The 16,472-nt window shown below is 57.1% G+C and overlaps 1 long non-coding RNA gene across 3 annotated transcripts; it reads right to left on the bottom strand.

Annotated features, from left to right (window-relative positions):
- Positions 1-710: 710 nt before the first annotated feature.
- On the bottom strand, positions 711-10,814 carry LOC104855373. Of its 3 annotated transcripts, none has more exons than XR_002025051.1 (7): positions 10,666-10,814; positions 10,373-10,590; positions 10,076-10,101; positions 7,222-7,458; positions 6,818-6,898; positions 5,306-5,458; positions 711-1,801 (listed from the first exon to the last, which is right to left on the bottom strand). It is a non-coding gene; the product is annotated as an uncharacterized LOC104855373 (long non-coding RNA). The 3 variants fall into 3 exon arrangements; XR_002025052.1 differs by lacking the exons at positions 711-1,801; positions 10,076-10,101 and adding exons at positions 4,314-5,081; positions 9,932-10,025; XR_778390.2 differs by lacking the exon at positions 711-1,801 and adding an exon at positions 4,314-5,081.
- Between the last annotated feature and the right edge of the window lie 5,658 nt (positions 10,815-16,472).

Consider the following 16,472-nt stretch of genomic DNA (forward strand, 5'->3'; position numbering starts at 1 on the left):
GTGCTGACCTCTGGGCTCTCAAGCTCTCCGCCACGCTGACCTGTCCCCTTTCCCACCCAGGGAGAGCGGGTGAAGGGAGCCAGAGGGATCAGCAGACTGAGTTCTGCTCGCTGGGAGAACTCTGGGGCCAGGAAACAGCAGTCTCCACTGCCCTCCTGCAGCCCCATGTTGCAGCTGGCCAGTTGCGTCCTCATCCCGGCTGATTAACAGCTGACCACGGACTCACTCCCCAAGGACCTCCCCCATGCCAATCCCAGCCCGAGGCAGAGTCTTTGCCTCTGTGAAGCCTCCTGGGCCTAATCAGGAGAGCAGAGACCACCGAAGACACCAGGCAGGGGCCCCACTCGCCCTGCAGAGCCCTTGGACCCAGCCTGACCTGAATCCATAATGCAGCCAAACGACCTACAAGGGCCCCTCATGGGAATTGTCGTGTATGTCCTCCAACCCCAGCCAGCTGGTTCGCCGCTCTGGGACAACATTCAGACTCACCCCGCAGGAAAGCTGAGGACGACCACTGGCCTTCCCAGAGGACAAACCGCAAATTCTCCAACTTGCTCACTCTTTTCCAACCCCAGTGCCAGACAGCAATTCTCCATCTTAAAGCCAACCCCAAACACGTCTTCTATTGATTCTGTTGATTTGTTTATATAATCCTATCTTGTTCCACCACATGCACGCACAAGACTTGAGGCAAGTTTCAAAATACATGTAATCAGATACAATGGATAGATGCAAAGTCGGGACCAAGAAAGGCAAGGGTAGAAAAGGAAGGGACGCTGAGTTTTCTTAACTTACAACAAGTCACATTCTGTAGAGTTGGGTCGAGTTGGGTTGCTGGCTGGGTTTGAGCTTCCTAGTGGCCAAAGCAAGAAAGACAAATGTATCCCCCACATTTCAGGGGTCCTGAAATAAAAGCAAAGCAGTTGCTTGAAGGAGAAGGAAGCAATGAGGATGAGGAGGTAGGCAAGAGAAAGGCAAAGGAGAAAAACAAAGAGAAGAGGCAACAGCATGAAGCGCTGGCAGCATGAAGTCTCTGGTTCTGAGATGGAATCATGGTGCAGTGACTGGGTTTGGCCAAGATTTGGGGGCGTGCAGAGGGGAGCCCCAGACTCATCCTGATTAGTCGGAGCGTCACCCGAAGGTCAGGCCCGGATGCCGGCTGCAAACCCAGCTCATGAGCATCTTTCCCCTGGTGTCCTTGGACCCTGCCCAAGCTGGCAGAGCCCAGCACACTCCAGCTTCGGCGTCCCCGCCAGCCGCGGCTGTCCTGCCCGTCTCCTGCGCCCAGGCGGCCCTCCCCTTCCGGTAGCGGGCCTTGCCTGGAGTCTGGAAGGGCCTTCCTCCCGGGAGGAGCAGGCCCCCTTTCCCAGCACCTGGGTTCCAGGCAGTGTGCAGCCAATCAGCCATCGTGACCTTGGAGAAGTCTTTACAAATATGGGCAGGTGCGGATTTTAAGGTGAGCGATTACCCCGGATTATCTAACAGGCCCTAAACACCAGAACCTGCATCCTTCCGAGAGGGAGACCTGACCTGCTGGTACACAGCGATAGAAGTGGCATCAGAAGAGGCTCGATGCTGTCCGGAAGCCCGGGTGACAGGGCCGCAAGCCTCGGCACACTCCCACCCCCAGAGGATGGGGGCGAGGAACGGTTCCCTGGAGCTTTCAGAAGCACAGCCTGCTGACGCTGTCATTTCAGCCCACACTTCCAGCCTCCAGGACAGTGAGAGAACGAACATGTTGTTCCAAGCTGCTAAATTTGTGGAAACTCCTTACAGCAGCCCCAGGATCCTCATACACAGCCTGCAGATGACAAAACTCAGGCTCAGAGAAGCTGAAACATTTGCCCAAAGCCACATGGCCAGCTCAGCCGTGCGCTCAGCTTTCTCCCAGAAAACCACTTAGTCGAGGGTGATGGCTCCAGAATGAAAAGCCCGAGGAGGAGCCAGGCATGCTGTCTTACTCCTATAATCTCAGCACTCTGGGAGGCTGAGGCAGGAGAATCACAATTTTGAGCCTGGCCTGGGCAACTTAGCAAGAGTTGTCTCAAAAAATGAAACAAAAAACAAAAAACCCGCAGAATGTAATTCAGTGCAAAGGACCTGGGTTCAAACTCCAGTACTAGGGGGAAAGACAGGAGGCGGCTAAGGTCACAGGGAGGGGTGCAGGGAGAGCCTCCTGGGCCCACACAGCAAGTTTCTGTCCTGGCCTCTCCTTCGCCATGGCTTCTGCTGATGCAGGTTGCAGCGCACCGCTCCCCACTGATTCCTGCTGAGGTTCCAATTCCCCCGCGCATCCTGGAGGAATGCAGCTGGTGACCGCCAGGGACAATCTGGACGCTCCCAGCCCAATGGCCGTGGGGTTCCAGGCTTAAGCACCTGGCCTGTTAATGTCCCCCTCAGCGAGCTCCAGGCCCCTGCCTCTGTCCGCTTCTTTCCTTTCTTCATCTCCTTCCCTTCCTGCCCCGTTCCCAAGGAGATCAAACGCAGGGACACTCCCGGGGCCATGCAGAGTGTGGCAGCGCCTTGCCAGCCTGACTCGCCACAGAAGACAAGTAGAAGGGCACTGCATTCCCTGGGCGCCAGCATCGCCAGGCGCACTCTGGGTACTACCGTGGCAGGTACAGCCCTGGGATCCCCACAACACCCTTGCAAAAGAAGGGTGCATCCCCATGTCGGTGTTGGGGAAACTGAGGCCCAGAGAGCCTTTGCTAAGAAGTGGCCAAGCTGGGCTTTGCCCAGGTACCTTCGTGCTTTCCGACCACCCCGTCGTCCCTGGGTGCAGCCGGGGGACTACTCTCCCTGAACAAGGAAGACGCCCAGGACGGGCCTCCAAAGCTCAGCCCCACTGAGACTTTGGCCCAGAGTTTTCGTTTACTCACTCAAAATAGGGCAAGGTCCCCCACGCCAGCCCAAGCTCACCCACACCCCGCTCATGCAAATCCAACGGCAGGAGAGATGGGGAGTCATTTTGAAAGTCAAACTTCCGTGCCTGGGATTGTTATTGTAAACACTGTACACTCAACTCTCACTTTCTCACTAATGGGAGGGAGCACTGGTGCAGATAATTAAAAATGCATTTATATTTGGCCCAGAACATGTTCTTGTTCTCATGTTTGGATGTGGGTGGGTCTGATATTCTGGGAATTCAATGTGACTTCGTAATCCTTCTGAAAAAATAACACTTGCCTTGAAAACAACCAGAAATCCACCCCACGATCAGCCCCAGCATCCGCCTGGGTCTGCCAAGGATGGAAAATGTCACCTCCCAGGTAGATGTGAAAGCACCTGGCCCGGCAGAGTCTCGAGATAAACAATGTTGTTTTAAATCACTTCATTTGGGGATGGTTCGTTACGCGGCAGTAGATAACTGATACATCCTGCATCATGTTCCCAGGACATCTGTGTCCTCCCCAAGTTTCCTACAGCCCATTCCTGATCATTTTAGGGCTCCCCTTTCTTCCCCCATGCAATGTTCCTTTCCCAGGCCTGAGCCCCACCTCCTTCCCTAGCAAGAATAATTTGCAAGGCTTTTCCAAGTGTAGCAGACTGGACGGAGGATCTGGGCCAGCCGCTGGAAATCTCCGTTCTTACAAGTGCGCTCCCCCAGCGGCAGCCGGCGGCCGCCTTCCTTGGCTCTGGTTTCTCACCATCCTGCCCCTCTCCCACTCCGCCTATGCGTATCCGAGCTGGGAGCTTAACTATCTACCGCTCACAGATGCTTCCTGCTCTCTAGGTCTTATCTTCCACCCACAGAAGACTGTCAAAATATTTTCCAAAACAAAGAGCGTTTTCCCCAGGGAGACTCTGATGTCAGATATTAAAGGAATAAGTTGCACTTTTTAATCCTGCTATATAAGTGAGGGCAGACCCTCCTGTATCTGTCCTTCGTTCTTGCCTTCAGACAACTAACTTCATTCAGCCTCTTTTGCAACCCAGAATGGACATGAGACACCTGATGGCCTTTAGAAGTCTGAAGATTTATGCCAATAATTTTCCAGATGTACCCACTGCTCCATTTCCAGCCTCTTCCTGCCTAGGATGTAGACACAATGTCTGGCAGTGCAGCAGCCATCTTGCAACCAAGAAGCCAAAAGCCATATGCCCAGGATAGCAGGGCAGAAAGATCGAATAAATCTACACTCTTGATAACTTTCTTCTGCTACACCTGGACTGCTTAATTCTGGACTCCATATTCAGTGCAAAAAATAAACCTGTATTTGTTGAATTTCCTGTCTCTGCATCTGAATGCAATCTTACCTGATTCAATAAGCAATTACATTTTGATTTCAAAAACCTTTCCTTTCACTGCCGCTGCTTCAGGTAAAAGGATGATGATGTCAACTACAGCCTGGATATTAAACAAAGTTGCTAATGATGTCAATTAAAAGCGTTCAAGTAATGTCACCTGCAACGGTTGAGAATCTCGTCTGAGGGAAAGGAGCACCTGGGAACCCCCAGAATAGAACAAGCCCGAGCCCTCGCGGAGATGGCACCCTCATTGTGCCAGCATCCCCCTGGCACACCGGGCACAGAGGGGCCCGGGGCTCATCTGTGGGACCGTCGTGTGATGGTCAGCACAGGTACTCCTGAGGGAGTGCAGAGCAGGCTCAGAGGTCCCCGCATCTCTTCAGCCTCTGGTGGCCCATGGAGGTGGCCTCCTCGGGCACTGGACAGACTCACAGATGCTTTGGGAGCAGCTTGAAGGCACCCAGGTCTCCTCGCTGACCCAGCTCAGCCACCCACATAGACAAATACCCCGGCTTCCGTGTCCAGCCCTGAGGTGGGGTGGCACAGCTTCTCTTGCCAGGACACTGTGGGGACCACAGGGGTGTCCCTGCCGTGACAATGCCCATCCATGCAGCCCTTGAGCTGGAGGCAGCAGGAGGACCTTGCAGTGTAGGCGACACCTTGTTTCTTTCGGCAGGGGTGGGGGTGAAACAGCGTCTCCCTCTGCAGTCCAGGTCAGCCTCAAATTGGTGATCTTCCTGCCTCAGCCTCCCTGAGAGCTGGCATTACCGGAATGCACCACACTCGGTGGGCAGCTTGTTCCTTTAAAGCCTCTCCTGTGCCTCTTTCCCTTCCTGGAATCGGTGTCCAGGTTCAGCCAGGGTCCCTGGGCTCAGCAGCTCTTGGAGGCCCACTCCCTGCCCGTGTCCAGCCTCCCCCCCCCCCGAGAGAAGGTTCCCCGTGTGGCCTCGCGTTCCACCCTGGCTCCCATGCCACTCTGATAAACTGACCTACTATTCCCAGAATTAATTTTTCTTCCGTTTTGTTTTCTTAAAAAGCCCCTGAGAGGCCCCATTACCTTGTTGTGAGGATGGGGCACTGCTGTCACGAGTCCCCCTGGTAACTGCGAGACTGTGGTGACAGGTAAGCTGGGTCCTGCAGCTCAGAAGGCCTTGGGCTCCTGGAGCTTCACCATCAGGGAGGCTGGAGCAGTTGACACCTTCCTCTCCCCCTGTTCGGGCAGAGGCCCAGCCAGGACAGGGGCTCAGCACGGAGCGGGAAGAGACCTCCCCTTGAGACTTGTGACATCCTTGTGACTTGATTACCCTCTTCCTGTCCCTAGGGTCCCTAGCCTTTAAAATTCATCCCCAAGTGACCGTCTGTCCTCCTTTTCCTTTCCCGAGCAAAGAGTGGGGCCAGGCACTGGCAGCCTGTGGACAGGGCTCCAGCCTGGCATTGCCTTCTGGGGTCGAGACCTCTGGCCTCTCACCATCTTGCTTTGTTCTTCTTTGAAATGAGAGTGCCATTTCTGACTTGCTCATTTTCTCAGGCTCTCAATATTTAATGAGCGGCTACTATGTGCTGGGCACTGCCAGGCACCCTTGCCGTGGGTTGTAGTATAGGAAAATAACAGCAACGACCACAGGAACAATAATTAGCCACCTCCTCCTCCTCCCACCCCTCCCTCCACACCTTCACTGTCGCCATCATGGCTGTGTGTGCCAGGGGCCACCCTGCTGTCAGACTCCGTGGGTGCTGACCTCTCGGGCCCACCCGGCAGTGCCCGCACTATAGGCTACCAGGAGATGGGGAAGAGCGTGGACGTGGATTGGGGAGAGCCTACGCAGCCAAGACCCGCGGGCACTATTCCTCCATTTTGTAGACGGGGAAACAAGGCACAGAGAGCGACTTTCTCAAGGTCCTGTGGCCACGCAAGTGGCAGGCCCAGGACCCTAACTCAGGCCTGCCTCGCCTCACCCTCCACACAGGACTTCAGCTGTCACTTCCGCTGGCTGATGTGCTATTCTGGGCTGTCATTTCACTGAACTGTGCCCGCAGCCTACAGGGGCGGGGGCAGTGTGCTCACTTTGTGATGACAACAAGAGCAGGCTCAGAGAGGCTAAGCGGCTTGCCCAAGGCCACAGAGCAATCTAGTGCAAGAGGCAGGGTAAAAACCATTCTCCTCTACACCTGAGTACCTAGCCTTAAAGCACCTGCGTGTGTCTCTTTGCTTTGTGACAATTTTAATGGGGAGGAGTCACGAATCGCCACCGTGCAACTTGAAGGAATTTTTTTTTTCCAAAGCAAGAGTCCCCTCCCCTAATCCCAAGGGTGGGAAGGGGCCCTGCCACCCTGGGGGCAGGAGGGGAGGCGAGGCCTGGGTCCGTCTGCCCTCCCCCACGGTCACACGTCTCCACCAGCCCCGTCCCGGACCAATTAGCAAGCCCGGGTGGTCCCAGGGGAGCCCAGGGGGTGATAGACTTATTGATCAGGAGCCAGAGTGGCGCGGCTAGGCGGAGAGGAGAGGCGTTCAAGCAGTGTTCTCTGCGCAGGCGGCAGGGACTCCGGCTGGAGAGCAAGTTGTACTCACTGTGACGGTAATTGAAAGAGCGGCAGCCACCCGCACTGTCCCCGCCAACACCTAATTGCTGGACCCAAAGCTGCTAGAGAGCTGGGGCGGGGGCGGGGGGGGGGGAGGAAAAAAAAAGAAAGTTAATACAGCCCAGAATCGATAGCGGGAGCTTTCACAGTGTCGCGGGCAACAAATGGAGCCGAACGGCGGCAAGCTGCTGAAAATTAGCCTTCGGCGGACTCTGTTTGAAAGCTAAGAGCTGGAGAACGCGGAGGCGGAGGCAGAAGGGCCCAGCGCAGAGCCACCGGGGTGGCCTAGGAGGCTTCCCGGGCCCTAACACGGGGAAAGACTCGTGGCGGAGGAGCCTGCAGGAGCCCGAGCGTGAGGCATCACCTTCCGCTTGCCGTCTGCGGGCCACACACCTGCGAGCGGAAAGTGGGCGCGTCCAGTGCGGCAGAGCCTGAGAAGACCAGGGTCCGGGTCCCAGGTGTGCTGCCTGCTTGCTGTGGGATCCCCCGAGAGACGCCACCCGCAGACCCTGGGGCCTGAGTGCTGCCTCACGGCAAAAGAGTCTTTGTTCCGGGTCCTGAGATGGGCAGATCCTCCTGGGCCATCTGCGTGGGCTCAGGGCGCCACACCAGCGGGAGGCAGGGGTGGATCTGACGGATACAGAGGAGAGAGGTGAAGGGGTTAGAGAGGAAACGAAAGATCCCACCGTGAAGACGGGGGAGCAGCCAGGAGCCCCAGGGTGCCAGAGCTGATGTCTCCCTCGGTGCCCCGGGGGGAGCACGGCCTCACAGACCCTCCAGTTTTGGCCCAGGGACGGTGAGTTCAGACTTCCGGCCTCCAGAGAGAAAACACATCTAGTGTCTAAGACACCAAGGTGTGCAAACGTGTCACAGCAGCCACCGGGAATGGCGCACCAGCTTGCAGAGCTGGAAACATGCGGGGCCCCTCTTTAAAACAGCCAGCGCGGGACAGGTGTCAGAGGGGAGCGGTCACAGCACGCGGTCAGCAGCTGCCACTTCAGGGCTGGGGTCCCACTTTAGGAAAAATTTCGTGTCTGTATGAAGCATCTGCAGTTCCTCCAAAAAATTATTCTGGGCAAATTATTGTCTGTCTCATTTTGCTAGAACGCAGCCCCACAAAGGTGGGCTTCTTTAGTTTGCTTATCTATATGCTCCCTCCTGTGTCCAGGACATGCCTGGCACGTAGTAAATGCTCAATAAGCACTCATTGGATAGTAACACTATAAACCCAAAAGTAACTGCCTGGCTTGAGGGACACGCCCCCAGGATGGTGCCGGTAACAGAGCACTTTGGAAGGAGCACACTTCACCTCTCCTATCCGGAGAATAGTGATGCTACAGACAGCGTGATTCCCAAGGACTGGACAAGTGAAGAAATCACCCATCAAGGGGGCCAGGCATGCTCTGAAAGCCACAAAGAGTCACCCAGAGCCTCTGGCCGGTCATGCTGAGCCTCCTGTCACTCACACCGCCTTGGGAGCGGCCTGCAACTTCAGCAAGTCGCTGGCTGTGCCCAGAGGTGACGCTGGCCTTTGACAGTGCACAGTGGATGTGGAGAACTGAGGGCTGGGGGCTGCAGGTCACAAGAAGGTACCAGAGAGACCCAGAGGTGCTGCAGGTAAGCCGCAGCTGCCCTGAGAGCCAACGTGCACACCTCTCCCCTGTCCCCTCAGAGCTTAAAGGTAGCCTCAGCAGAGTATTTCAACAACCACAGAAATTCACAAATGCTATACCAGGACAGTTTTGGAAAAGCCCCCGCCATGGAGACAAGCTACCTATTTCAGGTCTCTGTGAAGAGCCCCCAACATGTACGATGCACACACACACACACGCCATGCGCTTGCATGCACCAGAAACCTGGGCCCCCCGCCCACTTCACGCACATTAACAGGACTCTCAGAGGCAGCTCTGACCCTGCTGGGCTAGAAGAGAGAGGGTGACCCATCCCTTTTCCCTCCCTCTTGTTCCTGGAGCTCTGACAGTGTGGCTGCCCCAGGATGGGGCAGGTGGGACAGGAGGGAAGCAGGCCATGTCCCATCTGAGCCTCCATCTCCTCTGTGTCCCTGCAGGATGAGGTCAGAGGGAGCCCGGAGCCCGGACTCCCATCTCTCTGCACCTTCCACACACCAAAAACCTGGCAGACGGCATCACAGTTCCGCTTGGCGACACCTCCATGGCCTCCTCCTTTCCAGGTAAGGAAGCCGAGGCTCAGAAAGGGCGGGTTCCAAGCCAAAGCCACCCAGGAGCTGGCGCTGTTGCAGAGAGAGCCCAGACCCATGGGGTTTCAAGGCCTCTGCCTGCTCAGGCTCCCAGCACAGCACACAGGAGACTCCAGCGTCTGCCCTGCCTCTGCCTCACGCCCGGCTTCGGCACCTCCAGCTGCTTCCCCAGGGAAAGCCAGGTCTCAGGCTGATTGTGGGCTTGAGAGCAGGCGGGGAGGCCAGGGAGCTCAGCACCTCCCGCGTGGCTGGCCAGGGCCGACTGCCGCAGTCCCCCGCCTGCCCTCTGACTCACTAATTGGCACTTCCTCATTAGAACCATCGCCTTGAGATGAAAAAGTACGTGCGTGGGGGTGGTGGTGGAGGGGATCTTCCAGAAAGGCTGAAATATCCAATTATGGTGCCAGCACCTTCAGAAAGCTGCAAAAATCAAAGAAGGTGACAAGGGCAGGGGAGAAGGAGAGGGACTCGGGCCTCGACAGCAATGGGTCTGGCCAGGAGCTGCCTGCCAACCACGGACGAGTCTGAATGAAGGGTTCTTGAAAGACTCGCTGCGGAGTTGTGCATAACCTCTGGACCTTGGGTGGGAGAGGTGCAGGTCGGCGTCTGGTACCTTCTGTGAGAGAACGCTGTCATCTTGGAGAGCAGAGACAACTGGCTTTGGCCACCTAAGAAATTCAGCATCCAAACCCCACCCCTGTCCACCCCTTTATTTAGTATCTCCAGGCTGAGACACATTTCCCTTCCTGTGCCCACATGCGGGGTTCTCCTCGTCTAGTTCAGATGCCACCTTTCAGCAAAATCCCCTCAGCCATCTACTTAGAGCAGCTCCCCTTCTGGAGCCTTCTAGCGCTTTAGAAAACTAGAGGACTCTGCTCCTCTTACCCATTTGGAACATTTTTTTCAGCTGCTTGGTCATTGCCGAATCCTCCCAGCCCTGAAAGCAAGAACATTCAGCCTACGGCTGCAGTCGGAGGGCCTGCAGGGTGCAAGAGTAGTTGGGTGGTGAGTGAAACATTTGCTGCTCACCTACTGGGCGCCAGGTCCTGGGTTCCCTAGAAGGATAAGAACAGCAGGATCCCAGTCCCGGGGAGCTGGAAGGCAGCTGTAATGGGTGTGGGGAGTGGGGCTCCTCTCAAGTGTTGTGGCAGAGGGAGGGACCCACCCACCCTGGGAGACCCTGGCCACCCGGGTAGCCTGAGCGCTGAGCTTTGGAGCAGGTGTAACACTCCGGGGTGCGTGGAGATAAAAATCCCCCGTGGCTCCCCTGCAGAGGTAGGGAGGGTGAGACCCGGAAGAGGCGTGGGCACAGGTCCAACCTCTCACCTTCCTGGAAAGTGAAGAGTCCAGAGAGACGAAGTCGTTTCTGCAGCAGTCAGAAGCTGTACCTGCTGCACTGACAAACAGCCCGGAAACATCCCAGACGGATTCAAGCCACTAGGCTTCTTTCTCATTCATTCAACGCAGCTGGGGCAGGTCCTGCGGGGTCTGCTCTTCGTCCACCTCCCTTTCCGGCACCTGGGCTGTCCCAGCAGTCAGGGATCCTGGCAAAGAGGCACAAAGCCGCTAAGGGTTCTGGGCAAGCCTGGTGTTCAGTTACTTCCCATTGAGGTACCTACCGGAAGTGAGCAGGCCCCACCCACCCGAGGGGGTGAGGAGCTCTCCCAAGCCCTGGAGGAGGGCACAAGGAGGGGGTGCCGAGGACTATGCCAGTGGCTCAGCCTTGGTCCCTCCACAAAGAGCTAGTGGCTCTGTGCTGTCTCCGAGGCAACCTGCCTGGTTCATCCAGCTGACCCAGCAGGGGAGGTTTTGGCCACCCTGGCCACCGAGAGAGGCCGTACCACCCCGAGGGGGGCCCGAAGAACAGCCTGACCCTACTGTCGCAAGCCACGATGTCAGGATCCTGCCAGCAGGTCCTAAACCTGAAAGGATGAGGACAGAGAGACGGGAGGCACCTTTCTTCTCAAGTTCCTTGCTTGCTTTATTACAGAACCTCTCCCTTTTATACTCTCCAGCTGCACGGGAGCGAGGGCTGCATGGGAGCGAGGGTACCGCCCACACATTCCAGAGGGAAACAACAACCACCATTATGGGTTACATCTGCTACCAGCTGAACTCGCCCGTGGCTACGGGCGAGAGCACGTCCGTGCCAGCGAGGTGACCCAAGTTCAATCATGGCTAGGCCTGTGTCAAGGCTCACCATGATGGCTCGCCATACCTACGACCCCAAACACGCTGTTGGTCTTCTCAGGCCTGGGTCGGCTCACCATGATGGCTCGCCACATACCTGCGCCCAAACACGCTGTTGGTCTTCTCTGTGTCCCTCTATATTTTTCCTGAACGCTGGAGCCAGCTCCGTCCGAGCTCTCCAGGGAGTAGGTGGTGACAGAAATTTGATCTTAAAACCCGCCAAGCCCGGGTGTGTGGTGAGAAGAAAAGTGCCTTACCCTTTCCAGGTGTTTTTATTGGAAAAGAAAGGTGCAAAGTCCAGAGTCACGCTGTCTTCGTACATGGGATGAGCTCGCCAGCCGGAAAAGTGACAGCTCCCACCCCACGCTCTGTGTTAATTGCCTCACCGCCGCTGCCCTCACTGGAGGGACCCGGATGCAATTAGCATGCAGCCACCCCCACCCTGGGCCTGCTCTGTCCAAGTCTTTGCCCTGTGGAAATAACACTGCCCCTCGGTACCCACTCATATAGGGCAGATCTGCGCTCTTACACGGCAGACGGGGGTGACTTTCACGCATCGGGCGCTGGCCCAGGGCTTTACGTGCGCAGCCCGGGTCACCCGCAGGGACACCTGCCACCTGGCCTCCGTCCACCTTGTATACTTGGTGCCCGGCGGAGTGACCTCAGAGAACGTCCACAAACCCCGTTACCGAGCCTCCCTGTCCTCTTCAGAGCTGGCTTCCAAACAGGCAGAGGCCTCCTGCTCCAGTTCTCTGCGACGAAACCCTCAATCTCCCTGTCTCCTCTCAGGCTCTCTCCCCTCCTGTGCTGTGTCAGCACACAGCCTAGGTCAAGGGCAAGGCAACCCTTTGCCTCAGTTGCTCCCAGCATCCCCTGGGGCCCAGGCACCTGCATGCGTCCAGTTTGCTGAAGGTTTGGCGAGGGCCACCAGAGGAGGCCTCTCTGACCTAAAACGGAAAAGCAGATGCGTCTGCTGGGAAATACCAAACCCGCCCGTGACTCACCGGTACCGTGCTCGTCTCGCATGCTGGGGCTCCAAGTTCCACCCCAGCACCACAAAAAGTAACAATAAAAATTTAGGACGAGTCAGGTATGGTGGCAAATGCCCATGATCCCAGCACTCTGGGAGGCTGAGGCAGGAGGATTGCAAGATTGAGCCCAACTTGGGCAACTCAGGAACTTAGCAAGACCATGTCTGGAGAGAAAAAAAATAGAGAAAGGCCTGGGGGTGTAGCTCAGTGTGAAGGGCCTAGGTTCAATCCCTAGCACTGCAGTTAAAAAAGGAAGAAAAAAGGGAAGGGAAGGGAAAGGAAGAGTCAAAATAAACAAAACACCTGTTGTGGCAAGTTCAGCCACAGCTGCTTGTGATAGCCCCATTCCCGCCCAGGGCCCTGTGGCGGGAGGGGAGGCCCAGACGCTGCCCAGCTTCTGCTCCGCCTGCCTCTAAGGCCTCCTGGAGCTGGCGCAGGACTCTTGGTCCCCTGTGCATGCGCCCTTCGTGCTCTCTCCCATCCAGCTGCCCCAGCGCATAGCCCTGGCATGGGAAGGCACGGGTTCCGTGGGCAGCCACCTCGAGTTGAAGAGTAAAGGCCTTGGTCTCACCCAGCGGGCACAGGCCTCGGTCTCACCCAGCGGGCACAGGCCTCGGCTCAGCCTGGGGTCACATCCAGATTCTACACCAGCAGCTACGATGGCGACGGAGCAGCCCCTACATAAAGAAAGGCAGGGGTACCTTCCCCACATCCCGGGAGCTCGGAGTGGGCATCCAGATCCCCACACGCGCACAGGTCATCTGGTCCGGTTTTCTGTCTCACTCTGACGTTTTACCCCCATTTTGCAGTCAAGGCAATCCAGGCACACAGCTTGGCCCTAACACGTGGCGATGAGGAGCCCAGACCCTGACTCCTACCTTGGTGCGATTCTCTGCAGGGAGCCCCTGACTGCGGAGAGGCCACAGGGTCACCCCAGAGAGGAGGGCGAAGCCTTCCACGCCGGCTCCCACGTCGGGAGCCTCGCTTCTGTCTGCACATAGCGTGCTCCCTGCCAGGTTTTGTTTGAAGTAACAGTTTACTGCTTCAGGGAAACTCAGAGAGCCGAGCCACAGCTGGGCCAGGAGAGGCCATGGTGGCCTCTGAGGGACAAGAAGGTCGGCATGGCGGTGGCTGGGCCTCAGGAGGTGCGCTGACCTCAGTGGCAGCTGCTTCTCTGCCCAGGGGTCTGCGCGGCTTCTCCCCTGTATCTTCACCCAACTCCACACCACGGCCCTCAACTGCTCCTTGGCGGCTTACAGATACACACACCGTCAGATGCCAACTCCCACACCAGACCTTTCTCCTGCCACCTGTACCTGCCCTGCTGAAGGCCCATCTCCCCGGGGCCCCCCGGCACACTCCCGTCTCCTCCAGTGCCTCCCCTTCCGCACCCTTGCCGATATATTTGGAGCTGTTCCTCAGTCTCCCGCCCACCAGTCCCTCCTTCCGCCCCCTTGCCGATATATTTGGAGCTGTTCCTCAGTCTCCCGCCCCCACGCCCACCCCTGGACTGCTCCAGCCTGCGTCTCTCTGCCTCTCTCCCATCAGCTCTTCTGCCCCTGCCCAGTGGGCCATCTCGGGTCCTGTCACCCCGGATCCCCCAGCAGCAGTCAGCAGTCGAGGCTCCTGATGTTCTTTGGCCGCCGGCTCTGCTCTCCCCGCACTCCCAGCACCTTCTCCGCTCCTCCTCCCACAGGCTCCTCCTGGGACACAGCCACCAGAAACTGTCTTCGGTCCCCTCACATCTTCCCTTTGGGTGACTTCATCCAAGCCCGTGGCTCCAACTGCCACCTGTGCGCTGACAACTTCACTCAGGCCCACAGCTGGGCTCCCTGCTGTCCCTTGTGCCCTCCCCTACCCATTCTCCCCTGATCAGTCACAGGAGCATTAGGAGTACAGACACCGATCCCATACCTCCCCACCTCAGTGGCTGCCCGATCCTGTGATGAAGCTTTAAGGGCCCTCTGATCAGATCGGGACCCAGGACCCAGGGTCGTCCTGAACCACTCTTCCCATTGCTGTCTATACAGGGAACTCCATCCAGGCTTCTTCTCACCTCAGGGCCTTTGCACATGCTGATCCCCTTCATGGCCCCAGCTCCAGTTTCACCGGCTCACTTCCATTTATTCTCAGCAATAGGGGAGTGTCGCTCCAGATGTCAAAGGGCCCTGCTTTGCAACTTCTCCAGTCTTCCTCCTCCTGAGATAACCCCAGTGACATCCACCTTCCTCCCTGGACTGGGGCTCTGAGAGATCGAGAGGACCATCTGTCTTCTCAGCATAATGCCCAGAGCTTGACATGGTGTTTACTGCCAAGCACATAGTGGGTGCCTAATAAATCCTGGCTGGGTGGACCAGTGAGTTGGGCCACCTCTTAGAGTACTCTGGAACCTGCCTCCAAGCACTCTCCCCGTTCTACAGATGGGGAACCTGAGGTTTGGATAAAAGCAACAATTTGCTTTTGTTCAGGGATGCAGCCAGGATGTGACCAGCCAAGAGCCTGACCCAGGGACAACGCAAGCCCTAGGCCCCCACTCTGTCCTTGTGACGGCCCTCCAGCCGGCTCGGAGAATCAGCCCCGATTAAAGCCGCATCATAAACAGCGACAGATCTGCAATCGGTGATAGATTTAAGCAAACCATGTCCCAAACCTCTGCTGTGTAATGGGCCGCAGAAGACACATTTCCCTCCGCCGCTGAGTTGCGACTTCCTTTGCCCGGTCAGCAGTTCCACCTAAAGTCACAGGAGCGGCCTGGCCTCCCAGGTCCCCCTGTGCAGTGCAGCCCATCGTCCTTGTCAGGCCCAGATCCAACAGAGAACGGAGGCACAGAGAGCACACGTGGCCCCCTCAGGGCTGTACACCCAGAGGTGCTCGGCTAGGCTGGGAATTCAGCCCTTGTCCAAGCGGCCTTGCGCCCCACACCCTCCCTGCTCCCCCCACTACAGGTGGCAGATGGGTTTGTCTTGGGTCTTGTTTATTGGATTGCTTGTTTAACCAACAAACGGGGCTCCTACCTCTTGCCTCCATCCTAGTTCCAAAAAACAAGTGTCTCTATTTATAATGAGACCGTAGCACTTAATCTGGGGGTGTCCTGCTGTTCACACCCACGGCCTTTCCCTGAGCGGCACCCCAGCTCCTCTCATGTGCGTGGATCCCGGTCTAGAAGATTTCCCGGGCAGGCCCAGGCCAGCAGAGCCAATTCCTCCGGAGATGCCTGGCTGGAGTGGTTCTTCGCACAGCAGTCACCGTGTGTATTATTAATGGTGCTCGTGGTGAAGTATTTATGAAGGAACGAGGGGATCTTCGAGGTCTGCTTTAAATTAAGGGCCAGGGAGTGGAAGGAGGGCTGACCGGGGCTGGACAGTCACGGGGCTAGGGACTGAGTCACAGGGGCTCCTTTGATACCTTGTCCATTCTCAGGAAAGTTCCGGATCCTCCATAATCAAAATGAACTCTGTATTAAATTCCTTCCCCCAAGTAGGAACCGCGGCCAGGAGCGGCTGAATGTGAGCGCGGTTGGTTACGTGTGGTCACCCGGCTCTGTGCCCCGGCTTCCCTGTGGGTCTCATCCGTCCTCGCCGCTCTCCTGTTACCAGTGTCAGCTGTGTCACGTGCACGACTGCAAGGTTCTGGGCCAGAGGTGGAGAAACTCAAAGCCGGGCCCCTTTCCCCCTGTGCGCCACGGTGACCCTGGCAATGGGGCGCCTGTAGACACCATTCCGAGTCCTACCCTGAACCAGGCCTCTCCCCACCACGGTTGGGGGCATTCAGTCCCAAACCCCAATGTGGATTCCATTGTGCCCCAGGGTTCTGAGCCCTGGAAGTCAAAGCCACAACCCTAGCTTGGCCCTCGGGACACAGGGAGACCCCTGCTCCCCACCTCTCACCCCTGCCTTCCAGCTTGCTGACCTCCATCACCCCTGTGCACTCTTCCACCCCAGCCAAACGAGACAGCTCCCGGAGCAAAGCCCACACTCCCTCTCTGTCCTCTGTCACTCTGGGTAGCTTGGGCAGCCCCTCTGGACCTGACAAAGACCTGGCATCCTCTAAGATTCGGCTCAGGGGTCACCTCCTCCAGGATGCTTCCCTGACGCACGCCAGGCTGTGTGTGTGTCGTCTGGTCCGCCTTCCTGGTCAGTACGCTGTGAAAGTCAGTGGAGAGAAATTCATTCCGGCTCATGGTTCAGAGGTTTCAGTCGGTGGTG

Source organism: Fukomys damarensis, unplaced genomic scaffold (genome assembly GCF_012274545.1).
Source record: "Fukomys damarensis isolate Sample0158 unplaced genomic scaffold, DMR_v1.0_HiC HiC_scaffold_23, whole genome shotgun sequence".
Taxonomy (NCBI): Eukaryota; Metazoa; Chordata; class Mammalia; order Rodentia; family Bathyergidae; genus Fukomys; species Fukomys damarensis.